This window comes from Lissotriton helveticus, chromosome 4_1 (assembly GCF_964261635.1).
Source record: "Lissotriton helveticus chromosome 4_1, aLisHel1.1, whole genome shotgun sequence".
Lineage (NCBI taxonomy): Eukaryota > Metazoa > Chordata > Amphibia > Caudata > Salamandridae > Lissotriton > Lissotriton helveticus.
The window spans coordinates 1386540708-1386559402 of record NC_136063.1 but is presented as its reverse complement, the minus strand read 5'-3'; positions in this window follow the sequence as shown (position 1 = coordinate 1386559402).

The window sequence follows — 18695 nt, the reverse complement described above, 5'->3', positions numbered from 1 at the left end:
TGTGTCCCTTCAGGATATATCTGATGCAGCTGCAGTGGGGTGTGTTACACCTACATCATACAATATTCTGTAAAAGAAAAACTTTTTGGAAGACTTTTAAAACATAGAGGGAGAAAGTTGTGTATGTGTGTTGTTATCTGTGTGCATGGAACAATTCGTGTGAAATCCGACACATACCTCATCGTACCCCACTAAAAGCACGTGGAAACAAACTATTTACCAGATAATACATTTACTAGTGGGGTGTAACACTCCAAACACCCCACCCCTCCTGAAGCTACGCCCCTGCCTGCTTTATAAAGTCTGTGAAGATTACATTATTATCCATATGAATATATAAGCAAAAAAATATTATGGATGCCCTTAGTTTTTGATAGTTTTAGAAGCTAGTTCAATATGGCTGCATGTTGTCAGAAACATACAGTTTACTAAAAGGTTTTCGCTGGTGGCTGATAATAATTAAAAGTAATGGGGCTTAAATACCCACTCTGAATTTCACAAAGAAACCAAAGTGGGGGGGACCTGGCTGGCCAGGGTGGTGCGAGAGTTGAATAAAGGCCCTAAACATTGCATTTTATAGCAAACTTTTCACCTACATTTGCAAAAAAGCCATTATTTTTGATGGGGAGTTCATGAAATGTTCCAATACTTTCATGGTGTGTGAAACAGGCCTGACCCTCACTAATGGTTCTGGAGATTTACCTACCCAAGAACATTTGGATAAAAAGATGGCAGAAGTTTTTTATCTTTTTCAGTAGTTTCCCTAAAAAGAATTCTTAATAGCCATATGTGATAGAGAATGTTCATGCATTTTGACATGGCATGTCGTTTTTCAAGTCATCTTGCATAACATCTATGTTTCGGTTGCTTTCATTTTTCTATCCTGCTGCAAAAGATGGTGTCCTATTTAAAGAGGGCACAGCTTGACAGCTCTGGCTGGACTGTTCTCATTGGAGATGGAACAATGCATATTGACCGAACAATGATGGACTGGAAGTGGCCTATGATCATTACTTGTGGCTGAGATTAATTCGAGCATTCCACTCTTCATTTTGTAGTTTCTCTCAGTGTGATGCCCCAAGTGCCATTGGGATCTGCTGATGTATGTCCTTAGATCACTCTCCCATAGGACTCAAGCTTCACTTCGTTGAAGAGACCCAAAGAGACTTAAAGCAGTCTGGATTGTTTGTGCTCTTGCTCAGAGGGGATCTGACCTGGAACTTCTTGATGCTCTGTTCTTACTGGAGGAGGGCAAAGTCCAATTTGCATATTGTTTCTCCCTGTCTGAAGTGGCACAGTGAGCTAAAAAAAATGATGGATTGTAATGTGTTCCAAAGCAGTTAAAATTGGCTGACATTAATCCAGTCATACCCACAATCACTTTTTTGTTTTCCTCCAGGTCGACAAGTTAAACAAATCTCAAAACCTCAGGTCGTGCACTGCTATTGCTCTGGCTAACGTTGGAGACTTTCCAGGTTTGGACAGCAGCTCAGTTACTCTAATGATACATGCTAAATGTTAGGCAGTAGTAGAGATTTAAATATGTTTGGAATACAATTATAAATCAAATGCAAGCTTTTCATTTTGAATTCTTTCAAATAAAAACTTATCATTTCTTTTATTTCTGTAATTTTTTATTGTAGAAAAAAATATATATTTAGAAAAGCACTGTCCTTAAATATTTTCTTTTTGCTTTTAAAAAATACATCTTTGATACCCAAACATGAGTTTGTACAGTTCATCAAGAATTTACATGTGCTATTGCCACACATCCATGTCCATGTTGCATGAGGTCATTGGAGGAAAGATAGGCTTACGCCACAAATTACCACTTGTAAGCAAACAGCCTGCATTTTAGGAGGTATGGAGACCATCCTACAATGCATGACCACATTTAGCCTCAAATTACCATCATTAGGACTGGGCATGCAACCTACCAAGGAGGTCATCATTACGACAGGATCCCCATCATATGCCAACAAAATCCACAACTATGCCAGGACCAGCATTCTAGAATGTGTGGGCACAATCACATCATTGGTGCTCACTGTATGCCTAGAGAGCCACAATTAGGCAAGGGGCATCATTATACCATGGGTGGGCAATAACATGCCATTCATGCCAACAGAACGCTGAGAATTATTAGTATGCTAACACCAGAATTTTAGAAGGAAAGGGGGTCATGACACAAATCAATATACCAAGAATTACCAATATTATACCATTACCCGTATTATGCTAGGATTGGACATCATTTTACTCAGATGTCTTGTGCATGGTGGTTTTCTCTGTTACTGGCCCTGCATGTCAATCACAAGGAGTTCTGATGCAAGACTTGTTATTGATTTTGAGGCAGTAATGTACAGAGCTCTGGTCTGCCAGGGAGCTGATGACACAAATTCAGACCCTACCTCTCTAACAGTAGTAGTGTATGCATGTTCTAAGCAGCACAAGATGTACATGTGTGATGGGGAGATTGCTAGAAACTAGTATTGTTTTTTTTCCCTGAACCTGTGAGTTACTCTTCTAGATTGCTGTCCATTGGCAGGTTATCGAACTGCCAAAGCAGGTGATACTGTGTCAAAAAAATGAAAGCTGCCCATAATGTACATCAGCCACTCTATGAACCACAGCAGAACACATCAGAAAAGTAGGCAGCAGTCAATAGGACCACGTTCTGCTCCCTGATGCTATTCACATAATGTCTATTTTAATATTTTGGTTCCATTCACTATGTGGACAGTGGTGGTGGCAATGATTCTGCCACCGCTGGTTTATGGAACGCCCTCTATATTGGCCTTCCCAATAAGCTGCTGGGCAAGCTCCAGGTGATAATGAATGATGTAGCAAGACTTCTGCTGAACCAACCGGGATGGGAACATGCCATGCCTATGCTGCAACATATGCACTAGTTGACAGTCAGACAGAGGGTCATGTTTAAGGGTCTGTGTATTGCGCACAAGATATTGTATGATACTGTGTAAGTTTACATGGAGGAACGTCTGGGGAGCTGTGTGCCTGGTCGATGCTTACGTTACCCCGTGGGCGATTTTACTGACCCGCCCACATTTTAATAAGGCAACCAAGGGTGCCCGGGCATTCTCAATTTGGATACCTCAGATCTGGAATGGGTTGCTGGACAGTATGAGGAAAGAAACAAGCTTCTCCCCTTCTGGAAAAATATGAAAACTCACTTGTGTAAACAAGCATGGCTGTAACTTATACCGCTACCATCAGATAGGTGCCAAGAGACCAGTGGTATTTGCACACTATATAAATGTTTTTAACATAACACAACATAAAATTCCATGTCCCTTTAAGGAACAGAGGCTGAAATACAGAAAAAGCACACACTGTACGAATGCGAGTATAAGAACGATGTTGACTGTCCCTTGTCGGCATCAATTGCTTCATTCTTTGCCATTCGCAATGAGTCACAAAATTAATCCTGCTTCACGCACATTATTGAGGCAGGTCACTTTGCTACTCCTTTTGAATGCTGGTTGTTTGCAAAGGAGTCACCGGTTTCTTGCAAAGCAACTACTGTGCAACCCAATCCTTCTCAATCAAGCCCTGGAATCCTTCACTGTCTGACTATATTTTATTGCATGGACAGTCTTCGGGATGTTTCTAACCACTTTGAATGGAACTTGCCACTAATAGCTCGTTGCTGAATAGCCATTCTGGTTAAAAGCCCATCTTTGGCAAGGGGGGCTTGCTAGAGGTGTCCCAATGGAGTTACCAAATGTAGGTGGTATGGTACCAGAATATCAATGTCAAACTATTGTTTTCCATAAGTTTTTATGAATTAACTATCATCAACAGAAATATCTTTCCATTGGAGTTAATAATAGAAAATCTATACCAAGTGGGACAATATGTTTGTAAACAATATTTAGAACACAAAATACATGCCAGAAGATATTTCTGTATGTGATATTCTGACATAGAACAACATAGACTGCTCTTTTCATCGGCCGTAGTATAAAGGAACATTTTAGTGCCTGTGTGCTTTATCGAATGTTTAAGAATTGGTAGAAAAACTGCTGTATTTCCAGTGTGTAATTAGTGGCTTTTTCCATTGGTGTACATTTGGCACTGCTGTGGGTAAGCTAGACTCTGCAGAAATCCCTTCCGAAATGTCTTGTATATTTCTACTCTCAGGGTGTTTATGTGGTCTTGGCTTTGCACCTTCCAGCTACCTTGTGATATAACAAGGGTATCTGTTTCAATTCACATGTTTTAGCTTTTAACTACTGGGATTGGCCAAAACCCATGCTATGACATATTTTCTCTTAAAGCGTGCCACCGCGACCCCATTGGCCCTTCGTTATATATTTCCTATTGATAGCTCTATACTAGGAATTTTCCTTGGTTTCAGGTCGTATATTTCTACAAAACTCTAGTACATATGGTTGATATTGCTTTTATCTAAGGATGCTACCACAGCAAGTTGGTTATTAGGATGTGTCCTTGTGACAAAAAGGAACTTTTCATTAGGGTTACTTTGCCTAACTATGACAGAAGAGATAGAAATCCTAGAACTAATCCCACAGGGCAACATTTCCGTGTATATTTGCATATCTCCACCCCACCCCCGCTTATACACTGCCACAATTAGTGCCAACAGTAATAGAAGCTGTCTTGAAAGTTACAATAGCTCAGTCTGATTCCCAGTCTAGGCACTTCCTAATGCAATCTTCCTTGCCTCTCCCTAAAGTGTAAGGTTGAATGCCCTCCTAGCATTTGCCATTCAGCCATAAAATCATTGAATGTCCTATCATGGGTTTGGATAGACCTGGTCAGACACAGTACCCTTCATTCACTAATATGTTTAATATTTTTCCTTGCAATGTCAGTGGTATGAGTACGAGTACCATATTTTCACCCTTCTAATGAACCACATCTCCTATTATGCTCTACCATATCTTGTTTATTGTAATTTTCATGAGGACAAGCATTAGATATTAAAGTATCCCTGTTCTTTGTCACCACTTACATTTTAGGGAAGACGTTTATACCCCTATCGTCAGCATCAGTATTGTGGCCAACCTGAGAAGGAAGCCGCCATTGGGGAAGAGAAATACCTCCCTTTGCACACTAACTCTCTGGTGGGTAATATCCTTGAGCTAACACAACCAATAGTGTGTTTGCTGAGGAATGTGGTATGATTTGGACAGTTTGAGAGTAATGTGTGGATCACCGTGGATAGCACCATGGACCAAGACTGTAATCTAAATAATTTGTATCATGTTTAAGAATATGTTTTGGAATGTTTATTGTTTACATAACGATGAAATGAAATATGAGACATAACGTAAATAGTATTGAATTTCATTAAATACGTTTTTAAATATCTAATTTTATATTAATGTTTTTTAGATGATTGTATTGGGAGACATTGAATAGTAGTTTTAAGCCTGAAGAAGGTGGTGAACCAAATCATACCACTGAAACGGGTCGCTTTGGTTAAGAATGCACCCAAATAACACCTGGTCTGAGTAGGAGGAAAAGAATACAATTAAGCATCGAACCAGGGCTATTTCATTCTTGATGTACTTGGAGTGCCTACTGAATTTATCGGGTTGTTGAGTTTATTTCTTGATGAATTCTCCCATTTTCTTATATATGATATGTTTTTATTATATGTGTATTGGTGGTACAGATAATTATTTATCTTTTTGTATCTACTTTAAATTTATAAGGATCCTAACAAATCAAAATATATGATAGAATTTATATTATGTTTTTGGTTTCAATTTGGTGCTGGTGATTGGGCCGTGAGTGGATGGCAGTAAGGTGTTCTTGTATGCTTTAAAAGAGTCCAAAGGGATTTTGCTTTTAACAGGAAGTGTTTATTGTAATTTTCATACAGTCACATATTTGGGGGGGTGGAATTATGACTTTCTTTTAATCATTCCCAATATTGTAAACAGTTTGGTGCCTTAGACCCTCTAATCTCATTCTAAAATATTTCCCGGCCTCAGGACTCTTTTATATCCCAAAGCAGAAACCCCTATTTTGAAATGTTTCGTTCTGGTTTTGCCCCTGCCTTACATTCAGCATTTGTTTATTTATTTATGTTATATAGCATTCAGGAGTGAGGCATCGTGGTGAGAGTATAATATATACTTTGCAGCAAGGAAACAATTGATAGTGCACCAAACTATGAACTCTGAGGACTAAAAACACTAGTGGATGTATCTATGTAGCAGGGCAGTGTCTTCCCTTCTTCCATGTTGTTTTATTAGGATGCACTGCAAGTATTGTTGGAGACAGAGCCATGAGTGAAGCCTCTAAACACTTGCTCAGTGTAAGTTTTCTCACCTATCTTTTTCACCTGATGTAGTCTGAAGGCCGTGTCCTATGTAGCTTGGTGTTCACGCTACCCCTCCTACAGTGATTCCAATCACTAACTCCCATGGACATCAAATCCTGGTTACTTTAATGTCTGGTGACATCACTCTGCCAGGAGCTATTCTGCTGCACCGTACACTGCTCACCAGCTCACGCCAGGTGCACCACCACCTCGAAACCTCTTTATTGCACCAACAGCTATGAGTTTTGTGTGCCTTGCCAGTCAAGCTGTCGGTTTTAGCATGTTTACTGCTCACAAGTTAAAAATAAATTCTATTTATTCATGTTCTTGTAGAGTGCGCCACATCTAGTAATTTTTTTCAGTCCTCTAACACTCACCACAAAGTAATGAGCCCTAAAAGAGTCTGCTGTCCCTAGTGCAACATTTATTGCAAACTCTGCAAAGATTATTTTTTTAAGTCTCGCCTGTGACAGATCATGCGCTGCATGTGCTCTCTCTTCTGAGAGATATTGTATACAAAGGGCTTGCAGCCCACACATTGCTTACTATTCGTTGGCTTCATTGTCACTCTTATTTGCTGTCTTCTAATTGGCCAGCCCATGCCTGCTTCACGTCCACTTCTTTTGGCTGGAGCATGGACCAAGTACTGATTGCTTCAACTTGATTGCTGATCGAGCTGAGCCTTTGAGACTATTGACTCTGCCATTGCATTTTGTTCCTGCTGTACAACATGGGCATTGACAACTTTGGCAGTAATAAGTAGCTATGCTGTATAGCAGCATGGCTGCTGTGCAGTATGGCTAAAATAATAATAAAAAAGAGACTGTGATACATCCAAAGCGAATGCACTTTTTTAATAAAAAACGCGCTTTAGCCCTGGCTGTGTCATAACACTTTTAAAAATGAGTTTTAACCACACTGCAGAGTATCCTTGTTGCTGTTCAGCATGGCTACAACTCATTGCCAAACCAATAGCTCTTATAGGTGAGACTTCTTGGCATTGCCAATGCTTGTTCTCTATAAGCATTGATCATGCTCAGCCTTCTTTCTGCCCCAAGATGGCCTTGCAACTCTTCTCTGTCTGTGGGATCTGCACTCCATCTAAACTACCACCACATTGTACAGCCAATGGCCTGGTGCCTCTGTAAAGTCAAAAGAAATGTCCAAGAGAACGTGTATGTGCTTAGGCATAGATTTCACACTCCACTGAGCTTGAGGCATTCTCTCTCTAAGCCAACCTAATTCTGACTTGCTGTCTGCTCCAAGAACATCAAAATCCTGCCTTGGCTAGACTTTGTTCACCTTCCACTGTAACCTGATCCTAGCATGAACTCCTTCAGTGTCACAACTGCCTAAAATTACATATTTTATTAAAAAAAAGAAAAGTAAACTTAGGGCAGATAGGAAGTGCAGCCACACAGGTAATATTCCTGCATCGCTTAGTGCCCATTTCTGTAGAAACTACAAGTTGCCACAGCTTGGAATGGGCTGCAGTACATACTCAGTGCAGACCAGCACATGGCATCCAATTACAGAATAAAGGATGCTCTTACTAGCAAAGGCACAAACTCAAGCAGCTTGGTCCTGTGCTGGGAAGAGTGCATCGGTGAAAGACGGAGCTGAGGCTCTCTCTTTCCATGCCAGCAGACCCTGCTTAATTTTCAAGAGAGGATAGAGATCCTCTTCTACTTGGTTGTAGGGTGTAACTGCAGCTTCTAATGGGGGAAACCAGAATGGTTCCTACGTTGTACCGTCTCTCAAGGGATTTCTGTGGGGCGTGCACTGACTGCACCTCTTTCTATCTGGTGCATAGTCAGTATGTGTCCCAACACCTTCTTTGCCCCAATACCTCACCTTTAATATGGCACATGTGCAGATGTAAACCTCCCTTGCAAATGACACAATCCCCCTTGTAGAATCATGGAAGAACAATATGTGCACCTGTGTGATTTGCATGACTGGTGGGGTCACAGAATACCAAAGTTCCTAAAGAAGCAAAAGTTGGGCACAAACACCCTTTGCGCCCATAGGGCACATATGCACAGCCCACGGGGCACTTCTGTAATACAGACCTTAGTAGGAGGTAGTATGTTAGTCCTGAAGGGTAAACTAGTGTGGGTTTAAGTGTTTGCTAGTAAAAACATTTTACTAATTATGGTATATGATAAAGGGAAATTCCTGGGTATGAAAGGGTTTGGAAATTCCCAATAGTTGGAAGGTGAAAAACCCTGATGTTTACCTCTAGGTGGAATATGGGTTGTGAGGAAATGCGGTTTATTTTATGATGTGATTGTGCGACCGTCTTTGGTGTAACATCTCTTTGCCAGATCCAGGAAGCAGCAAATCAGTCCCTCTTTGGTCCTCTCTGCAGTGTAGATGTAATATCAGGTCTTGGTGCCAAGGGTAACACTTTTTTGCCCCAAATCTGCCCTTTGTAAATGTGGTGACTAATAGCCAATGGGCTACTAGGTTCCCTCCGGCCTGATGGTTGCTTCCTGCAAAGTATGGCATCTAGCTATACCAGAGTGCAACATTCTTCCCACTCCCAAGATGGGAGGACCTTCTCCCAGTCTGTGGTCTACATAGTCCACCCTAGAGGTGTGCCTATCTAAGGGGTACACACTCACGGCAAAACTGATTTAGCAGTTGTTTTCCCCTCTTTGTCTTTGACGCCAGCCTGTCTACTAGACCAAAAGAGCAGTCCATCTGGTGTGTGCACTATAACGTCTTCAAAGGTGGCTTCCCTTTAAAGCTCACATTTGGGTTCACACCCTGTGCGGTTTCCTGCCGGGGAGACGTAACACCGCTTCAAATGGCAAGCCTCTAATGCGTCCATTCCTGGGAGTCATCCACACCTCATTCAAACCTCTTCCAAGGAGGGCAGTAGGCTGTCTTGTGGCCAACATCTGCAAATTGCCACTGGAAAACCTGGGCTATATAGAGGTACCTTTCTAAAGTTGCCTTTTACTCAAAAGTTACATTAAATTTGAGTGGGCATCAAGTTGAGTTTAATGTAACGATTATTTTGATACCCTGATATGCCAACTTTGGAAGTCCCATTCAGGACTTAGCACAACTGAGTTGTCAGCGTGTAACCCTGCACTTGGCAATGAGTCTACTAGTCTTTCTCCAATACAAAGCGCAATTTGGGGGTTTCACTGTTAGGACTCATAAAAGTACATCTCCTATCTTTTAATATAGGCACCCTGCCTCAGAGCTCGATAGGCCTTCCTTACGGGTGACTTATACATATATATATTAAAAAGGGAGAGCTGGCATTTGTTTTTAGTTGAAACGCAAGTGCAGGTAAGAGCAGTGGGCGGGGTGGGGCGACTTGACAGACTATGATGAGGGAAAATTAAATAAATCATTAATTTTCCCTCGTCGTCGTCTGTTGAGGTCCCCTCCACCCTGTCCAACCGCTCTTACCTGCAAGGGCCGCTCCTGCACTCAGGGTCGAAAAACTAGCAGCATCAGTCCAAAACTTTGGGGTTGATCATGCAAAATTAGAGAATTCAAGCTACTTTGTCATAACAACTGTGATAAGGCCGCAGACTAATGGAACCAGGAGTTTCACAGATCTAGAGGACAAGTAAGTGTGTTCCTGTTTTCAGTTTCAAATTAAAATTCAATATTGGTACTTTTATTAATATTTTCTCTGAATATTTGTCTCTGTACTGCCTTTATAATAATCAATGTGCCTCTATCACACAAGACCCCCTGCTTATTGTAAAATTGTTATTTTATCAGAACTGGCCATTAGGAAACTCACTTTCTGCTTTGTCAGGCAGACTTTTCCATTTACCCCAATATTTGTATTTATTTATTCGGGGGGTTAGCAGAGCACCTCAATCTTATCAAATGGCCACTGTAGGGTGCTGGGGTTAATGGCATGGTGCCGGATTCACAAAGGCATGTTTGCATATATAGATCTACTCATACGTAGATCTACTGATACACCTGTGTGTAACTCTCCACTTTTTAGATATTCACGATTTTCAATTGGAATTGTACATGTAGTGGTTGACTTAAGAGTTCCTCCTCCTGAAATGAGGAGGTTTAGACTCCCATGATTGAACTTACAAGTACAATATTACTATCACTAGTCGTCATCTGTTTGTGGAGATGTCCCTCACAGGGCAGCGATATCCCAATAGGAAAACATAGGGAAATGTAAGAAAGATTATTAATTAAGTGAATATTAGGGCTGTAATGGAATTAGTAGTACAATTGGAGAAAAAAATTGTCTTACTCTTAGAGGTTGTGTATTTTGTTTCAGAATGTCTCTCCCTAAACCCCTTCTTAAATGTCCCTTATTTTCTCGCATTTTGTAGAAATATCCCACTGTTCCACCTCTTCTGCTTGTCCCTCCCACAATTACTGCTAAATATTATGGGCCAAATTTATCATGTTTTCACGCAACACAGCAAGACTACATGCTGCCCTGCACTACTTGAAAGGTAGAGGGCAGGAATGCACCATATTTACCAGTATATGGAGCATTCCTGTCCTCCCCCAGTGGCGGCTGCCACATACAAAAAGAGGTGAGGCAAGGAGGAGAAATGCAAGGGGAGTGGGGGAGGGGGCACGTGAGAGGAGTGGGAACGAGATACTTTAATAATAATAAAAAAAAATTAAAAGGTTAATCTTACCTGATGCCGGTCGGCCTCCCGTGTCGTGTCTCGGTGATAGGTCTTCTGTGTCCCAGCAGACACTCGGACTATGTCACAGACTCCCTCTTCAATCCCTGCGCTGAAGAGCAGTGCGGGGATTGGCCTGAGTTGGCTGAAAAGAAGCTGCGCTCAGGTCAGGGAGACTGTGGGGTTTCTCTAACCCGGCTGTTCAATAAAGCCGGCTTAGAGAAACCTAAGTGCACATGTGCATTTTCGTCGGCCTGAGACGGCTGGCCAAACACACATCCGCACTTAGAGAGTGCACGTAGCAGGCCTCCACTCACCTCTCATGCCCCAGCCCCGCCCCTCCATGCACACACCTGGCTGAGCCAGCTGCTTAACCTCTTCGGGGCGGATGACGAGCTCGGCTCCTCATGGGCGTAACCTGCGCTACACGGATGACGAGCTGAGCTCGTCACGTAACGCAGGTTTTTTTAAATCGCTAGCGCGCAGTTAAAAATCAAACGATAATGAAATATAGTTTTATTTTGTTGCTGCTGGTGTGAGCCAGTGGGGAGACACTCCTCCGCCATTGCGGAAGAGCCGCCCCTGTCCCCTCCTTGTGCTGGCTCACTCAGTGCAGCCTAGCTCCAATGCAGGCATCCTTGCATCATGGTGCAAGGATGACTGTGCTACAGGTAGTATTGTTTTGGTGCAGGACCAGACTCCTTTCTGCACAAAAACACTCCACAGAGGCAATTTCCTCCTTTTGACTGTGCTGCAGAATGCAGCACACTTAGAAGGAGGAAACAACAAGGACAAATTACTTGTAGTTGCGCCTCTGGTGGGAAGCCATACAATTCTGGCACATTCCCAAACCTACCAGTTTTGGCAAATCTGTAAATGCGTCAGAATGCATTGGTGGAGGCATGGGAATGCCCATGCTCCACCTATGTAATTCCTCTACCACACAGTGTAATGCAATGCGTGACTTGCGCTGCCTTGCGTTACACCAGATTTACCAAGTCACGCAGGGTGGCCTCATGTGACTTGTTAAATATGATTCTAGGTTTTTTATCGCTCTACATCGCTTTGTAAAAGAATGATAAATCTGCTCCCATACTTATGTGTGTGGACGTCTCTGCCACCGGAGGAGAGATTTCCTTACAGTAAATATAGTGGATGCAGAGGTGAAAATCTCCAACATAGATTTCTGAATTGCATTTGTAGTATGTGTAATAGTACTAATGTAGTGCTTCTTTGAGTTCTCCAAAATGCCTTTTGTGACTTAGACCCTAGGGGCCTCATTTGTGAGTTTTTGCCATTGGGGAGCACCACATGCCTTCCTGCTGCACTGCCTGCGGCAAAAGAAAAGGGCAGGAATGCGCTGTATCTATCAGATACAGTGCATGCCTGTCCTTTTCCCCCTGCGCTGGCGCACAATGGACTGCAGTGCGCCAATGCAGACACCTTTGCACCATGGTGCATGGTTGCCTGCTTTGCGGGGATGATTATTTTTGTGCAGAGAGGTAAACCTTCCTGCACAAAAACAATCACAAGAGGCTTTTTCCTCCTTCTATCTATGCTGCAGAGTGCAACATATATATAAAAAAAGGAGAAATAAAGATATTTCTCCTCGTTTTGCTTCCCTTACGCCTCCCAGGAGGCGTAATTTTTTGGCACTTTCTCACATTTACAATTTTTCCTAAGGATATGGAACAAAAGGATGTGAGTCATTTTATCTACAGATTTGTTTATGGTCTTAGACCAGAGGTTGGAGAAATGATCAGGAATAATATTGTCGGATGGCAATCGCTTTCAGTTGATGATATCCTGAGGAAAGCTAAATACTGCAGTGATGAGTTAGAGGTCAAACAGAAAAAGTTAAAAGAGAAAGCGATGTGGGCACAAGTGAAGGTGGCTGAACAGCAAATAGCTAGTCTTGAAAATAAAAATACAAATTTTGTTCAGAATCAGAACCAGAATCAGGGTCAAGGAAAATTTAAAGGTAATAATAATAAACCAAGGTATAATGCTAAAGTTGAGGAATTAAAACAGAAATTACCTTGTTTTAATTGCGGCGAGATTGGTCACTGGAAAAGTGAGCGCAAAAACCCACCCAGAAATTTAAAAAATCCATTATTAAACCCACAGATGCAGAATGATGTTGATCTGCAGCAACAGCTACAGCTACAGCGTCAACTGAATGACCTGAGTCTTCAGCGACAGCTACAGCATCAATTAACTCAACAGCAAAATCAATTTCCACAGCCCCCATTTCCTAATTGTGGGGGAAGTCAAAAATATAATCCAGGTGTGGGATTTGGAGGAGAAGATCAGGTAATAAGGACTCAAAAACAAAATGTGCAAAATGTTTCAGGTCAATTTTTGTTAACAGAAAACCAAGGAAGTGATTCTGATGACTGCTTCTGACGGTGCCCGAGAGAGGGGGAAGAGTGTGTAATTGGAGCCACTCTTGAGGTTGACCAGTCTGGTCCATTTGTAAATGGGAAAGTAAATGATGTAGATATTACTTTTCTTGTGGACACTGGTGCTACCCGTACTACTGTTAGATCAGTGGAAATTGAAAACCTACCTCTCTCTGGGGATACCATCCAAGTAGTCGGAGTAAGTAATCAACAAATTAAAACGGATCTAACTGATCCAGTGCAGGTTGAAATTGGGAGTTTTAAAGACAAACACAGATTTGTAGTTTGCAACAGCAGTCCAGTGAATTTACTGGGGAGAGATATATTATGCAAAATGAATTGTAGAATATATTGCTCTCCTGAAGGAATTGAATTACAAACAATGGAGGAAGATGGATTGTATAAAATGACAATGTTGTTAGTGGAGGCAGAAGAATCAAATTTGATTCCTGCATTCGAGAAAGAAAATTTACCAGAAGAATTAAAGGAAACAGTTAAAACTGAAATTTGGGATTTGACAGGAAATTTGATGGGTCTGATGAAACATATCGATCCAGTTAAAATTTCTGTGAAGCAGGGAATAGAATTTCCAAACATTCCTCAATATAAAATGAAAGCAGACACAATTGAGGGTGTCATTCCTGTGATTGAAAAATTCATTAAACAAGGTGTTTTGAAAGAAATAGAGAGCAGTCCTTGTAATTCACCGATTATGGGAATCAAAAAGTCCAATGGAACATATAGAATTGTTCAGGATTTGAGAAAGATTAACCAAATTGTGGTTCCTTGCTGTCCAGTTGTTCCAAACCCAGCAGTTATCCTTTATCAGATTCCACATGATGCAGAATGGTATACTGTCATTGACCTTTGCAATGCGTTCTTTACTGTTCCATTGCATCCAGAGAGCCAGGAAATCTTTGCTTTCAGGTTCCAAAATAGGACCCTCGCATGGTGTAGAATTCCTCAAGGGTATACAGAGAATCCTTCTATTTTTAATGAGTTGTTAAAAAGATCTTTAGAGGATTTAAATCTACCTGGCAGATCGACATTGGTACAGTATATTGACGATCTGTTGATCGCAGCAAAAACCAGAGACAAGTGTGTGACAGATACAATTACTCTTTTAAATCATCTGGCAGATGAAGGACATAAAGTGTCTCCTGCAAAGTTGCAGTTTTGTAAACAAGAAGTAAAATATATTGGCCATAGAATTGCAAAGGGAATGAGACAGGTGACAATTGAGAGAATCAAAATGATTCAAGCAATGCAGCCTCCAAGAACACAAAGACAGGTTAGAATGTTTTTAGGAATGGTTGGTTACTGTTGTCAATGGATAAGTGGATTTTCAGTAATTGCAAAACCACTATAGAAATTGACAAAATCAGATATAAGAGATCCAATTATTCTTACTGAAATTGAGTTAGAAGCTTTTGAAAAATTAAAAAGAAGTCTGTGTGAAGCTCCAGCTTTGGGTATGCCAGATTACGAAAAAGGGTTTGAGCTGTACTGCAGTGAAAGGGAAGGATGTGCATTGTCTGTGTTAATACAGAGACATGGGAATATGAGAAAACCTATTGCATATTTCTCAGCAGTTCTTGATCCTGTTGCAAAGGCCTTACCAGGTTGCTTAAAAGCAATTGCAGCAACAAGTGTTAGTCTTGAACAGAGCGAAGGAATCATAATGGGGTTCCCTGTAAAAGTTTATGTTCCCCATTCAGTTGAGATTCTTTTAACAAGGAGTAAAACTCAACATTTGACAAGCAACAGATTGACGAAATATGAGAAAATTATTCTAGGAGCAGATAATGTGTCAATAGCAAGGTGTGTGAATTTAAATCCTTCCACACTGTTGCCTGATACTGAAATTTCTAATGAAAATGACGTAGAGCATGAGTGCTTGGATGTTATGGAATACTGTACTAAGCCAAGGCAAGACATTAAAGACGAACCTTTGCCTGAATCAGATTTTGTCTACTTTGTAGATGGCTCCTGTCTGAGATCAGAGGGAGGTGTTTTGAAAGCAGCATACTCAGTCTGTACAGTAGCAGATGTTGAAGAAGCATCATGTCTTGAAGGAATTCGTTCAGCACAAGTGGCGGAATTGATTGCTTTGATTCGTGCTTGTGAATTGGCAAAAGATTTGAGAATCACAATAATTACTGATAGTCAATACGGATATGGAGTTGTGCATGATTATGGACAACTGTGGTCTCAGAGAGGCTACTTGACATCAGCAGGATCACCGATTAAAAATGCAATATTTATTAAAAGATTAATAGATGGCATACAATTACCAAAAGAAATTGCTGTAGCAAAGTGTGCAGCTCACAGGAAGGGTGAGGATTTTATCACCAAAGGCAATGCTTATGCAGATGAAGTTGCAAAGTATTGCGCAAGGAATAATTATGCTCTTAACCGGGAGAAAAACAGAGATTATGTTTCGAATTCACTAATGTTAACATCAATTGTTGAAACATGGCAAGAAATTAGAGATTTACAAAATGAAGCTGATGATGAAGAGAAAAATTCATGGTTAAAAGCAGAATGTAGACAGCGAGATGAAGATGGAATTTGGACTTACAAAGATGGCAGAGTAATTTTACCAAATTGTATGATTGCTGACATGGCTAGAATGTACCATGGCCCTGGCCATATTGGAAGAGATTCAATGATTAGACTTTTTAAGGAAACATGGTTTAATACCAAGTTCAGAACGATTGCTGAATCACTCTGTCAAAGGTGTTTGATCTGCCAACAAATGAACCCAAATAGGAAATCAGTTGTGGGAACGGGAACCATAGGTCGGGAAGGTGGTCCTTTCACTAGGTTACAGATGGATTTCATAGAGATGCCTAGACATAACAGGTTAAAGTATGTCTTAGTGATTGTCTGTCTATTTTCAAGATGGGTAGAAGCATTCCCCACATGTCACAATGATTCAATCACTGTAGCAAAGTTACTCTTACGAGAGATAATCCCTAGGTATGGATTTCCTGTGACTATTGAGAGTGATAGAGGAGGACATTTTGATAATAAACTGTTGAGTTAGATCTGTGAAGCATTAAATATTGAGCAGAAATGACATTGTGCATACAGACCAGAGGCTTCTGGAATAGTCGAACAGATTAATGGAACAATAAAAAACAGAATTGGAAAAATGTGTTTAGACATAGGTATAAAGTGGACAGATGCTCTTCTACTTGTTCTGATGTCTTTGAGAAGTACACCTGATAAAAAGACAGGTTTGAGTCCTCATGATATTATCATGGGCAGAGTCATGAGACAAGCATTTGTACCTGTAGGGAAGCTGTTAAGTATTAATGACGGTGCAATTTTGGAATACTGTAAACAGTTGTCTGACGTCGTGGCTTCTGTGTCTAATCAGGTTGGAACTGAAGTACAGTCGAAAGACAAAGTATTAACGCATGATCTGAGACCTGGAGATTGGGTCAGAACAAAAGTTAATCGAAGAAGAAATTGTCTAGTACCGAGGTGGCAGAAGCCTAGGCAGGTGATTCTTGTTACAACAAATGCAGTGAAGTGTAGAGGAATAAAGAGGTGGATTCATCCAAGTCATACTATTCCGATACCTACACCTGAAAACTCTGATGAAGAGAGTGATACAACAGCTGATTCAGATTCTGAGGTAGAAGGTGAAGAAGTTCCAGATTCTGAAGATCGACAGAGAGGTCGACATCTCGAAAAAGTGTCTGTAAATGGAAATCTGAACAGAAAAGATTTGGAAATCATTGAAATAGACTCTGAAAAAGATGAAAATCTGCTAGAAGACAATGAAGCAGATGGAATAAGAATAACTGATAAAATCAAAGAAAAAGAAGTTGAAACTGCAGAAATATCTGACCAGGAGAGTATCGAAAAGCAGAAAACGAGATCTGAAAGGAGGAACAGAAAACCAGAAACTGGGAAGTTGAAGGTAATTGAAGAAGAGAATGAAAATGAATTGCCAAGTACCAGTTATGGAAGACAGAGTATAGTTCCTAACGGAGTGAGACTGCCGATTAGAAAAGTTCCTGAGTCAAGAATTGAAATTTCTGACAGTGATTCTGGAGAAAGCGATGAAGATTGTCAAAGAGAAAGTGTGAGAAAGAGATCTTGGAAGACAGAATCTAATTTGGCTGAACCAAAAAGGAAGATTCTGAGAAAAGGAGAAACCTGGCCAAATGAAAATGGAGGATTAAGAGTCAAGTTAATTAAAAGATCGAAAGAGCAGGTGAATGAAATTACTAGTCAAGAGGATTCTGAAAAGAAAGCAGAAAAAGGAAGGAAAATAGAAGTAGTGACTAGAAAGACAAAGAGAGTTTTGAGACCTAATCAAAAATACAGATCTCCTGAATGGACATATTTAATTATACCTCCTGTTATTGAAATTAACAGCAGTAGTCAAGAAGAAGTTGAGGTAATTAGTGACAATGATTGAAATAATTATCTGATAAAATTTTGTGGTTTCTGTTTTTGGCAAAAGGCTGAAGAAATTGTGTTAGACGACACAAGGTCGAAGAAATTGTATTTAGTTGGAAATTAACTTGTGACATAAGGTCGAAGAAAAGTTGTTAGAGGGATATATAAAAAAAAAAGAGATTTTAAAAAGGGGGGTGTTAGTTTAGATTTTACATATTTTAAAATGTTGTTTTCTTTTTCTTCTTTGAAAAATAAGATCAGCTAGAATGCCTTATGTTATGGAACGTAGTACTTCAAAATGTTCCATTTTTAAGAAATGCTGTAAGATGGCACTGGTGTGTGTGCTCATATTAATTCTGCTTTGGTTGATTTTAGCTGTTGTTGTTCCTTTTGAGATCAATAAAGAGTTATACAAGGTCAACATGACAAGTAAAGCTTCAGTTAGTCAAGACAAACATAGTGCAACAGAAAAAACTGACAAAGTAATTGATCATAAACCTGAGGCTCATCAGGCTAAGTCTGTTAGTGATTTTTCAAGCAACACATTTTCAAGGCTTTTAGGAGAATATGTTAAAGTTATGGATGTCAAAGATTGCAACATCTGTGTAAAGTTGCCTGCTTCTGTTTCTGAGGGAGTGACATATAATATGCTTCCTCTTACATATGGTATGACCTGCAGTGTAATAGCTAGTTTGTTTTATCAGACTGGTCGCTTGGAATATTATTATTCCAATTTTGATGACATTTTTGCTAATCTGAAAATTGAGAGTGCTTTGAATAAACATAAATGAGCTAAACAGATGAGGGAATTCTTTTTAGTTACTAATGAACTCACCTATGAGTATGCTTACAGAAATAATTTAACTTGCAAATTGAGAGCTGAGGAAAAGACTTTCTTGAACCTAGTTGAGGAGA